Below are 1,442 nucleotides of genomic sequence, written 5' to 3'. Positions count from 1 at the left end.
GGGGATGACAGGAGTGCTCACCCACTGAGGTGAGGGGAGGATATTCTGGCTTGCACAGCAGTTAACTGCATTTCAGGTTGACTGCAGCAGTCTGACATACACCGTGACCGTGCTTTACTGACTGAGGAGAAGTCAGTCACGAGAAGTAAAAATTAAAGATTAAGTGCCTCTTTTCCTGGGACGCCAGTCCTTCCCCAAGACTCCTTCCCAGGCACCAAGGCCGTACTGACTATGTGCACCTGGGGGCCTGGTTCTGAAACCGGGCAGGAGTGTCCCTGACGGGTCAGGGTTTTTTGATCTGACAAGACATAAACCTGTGCAGAGGCCCCTGGTGGTCCGGTGGTCAGGACTCTGCGCTCCCAACACACAGGGCACAGCTTCAGTTCCTGGTCGGGGGGGACCCTGCAGGCCAGGTGGGGCAGCCGAAAACACACAAACTGTGCTGAAAACCTCGCTTCTCTGGAGCAGCTCCTTGGCTGAGAGGCTGTCCTCTGGGTTCCAGTCCTCAGTCTGGCTCAGATAAAACTCTCTTCTGTTCTATCAGACTGGTGACTACTTCTGTCAACAGGGGGAGAAAACCCGTAAACTCGGGGACTTAGCACTCCCCTCCCTGCAACCTTCGCCCCACCCCACGCCTGGACTGGAAGGGGGCCCACGGGGTCCTCCTCCTGGGGTCACGAGCCTGCACACAGCTGGGCCCTGCAAACAGGTTCAGCCCCAGCCTCTCTGGGCCTTCCCGAGGCTGGGCCTCTCGCAGCGCTCAGCCTCGCGGCTCGGGCCAGCAGAGACCAGCCCGGCCGGAGATTCCCACCCGAAACCCAGGCAGCCCTCGCTACAGGCACAGCGCCACCCGGAGGCCCCGGGCCCACACTGCACGGCGCCCCGTTTCTACTGCCTGTCTAGTCAGGGCTCGGGCCACAAGCTGAGCCCCAGTGGAAGGGAGCAGGGGGCCCGGCGGGCAGAGGCCCACGGGAACCTCAGGCCCAGCTCTGCCTCCAGGTCACAGATAAGGGGTGGGTGGGGAGCCTACCCTCCCGCCCACGTGACAGGGTTGGCACAAGCACCAGTGCACTGTCGGCTCTCACCCAGCTGATGGAGTACACGCGCAGACTGCACTGGTAACCCCTGGCATTGTCTCCAGCGTCTGAGGAAGACGTGAACAGGCTCTGGGGGACCAACACCAAAGCCGCCAGGCACCTAGCAGGTCACGCAACTGGACATCCCGTGAAACCACACCAGGGCAGGACCGGTGTGTGGGCGCCATGTGGCACTTTATTTATCAACACCCGTCGAGTGGCCAGTCTCCTGCCCAGGGAGGGTGTCTGTGGGGGGCCTCCAGTCCTAGGGTGCGCCGTACTGACCGAGGTCAGCACAGCCGCAATGTGGGCACCAAGTGAGGGCCTGATCCCGTTAGTCCTGGCCTCGGCTGCTTCTTGACACAG

Source organism: Odocoileus virginianus, chromosome 4, assembly GCF_023699985.2.
Source record: "Odocoileus virginianus isolate 20LAN1187 ecotype Illinois chromosome 4, Ovbor_1.2, whole genome shotgun sequence".
Classification (NCBI taxonomy): domain Eukaryota; kingdom Metazoa; phylum Chordata; class Mammalia; order Artiodactyla; family Cervidae; genus Odocoileus; species Odocoileus virginianus.
This window is presented reverse-complemented; position numbering follows the sequence as displayed.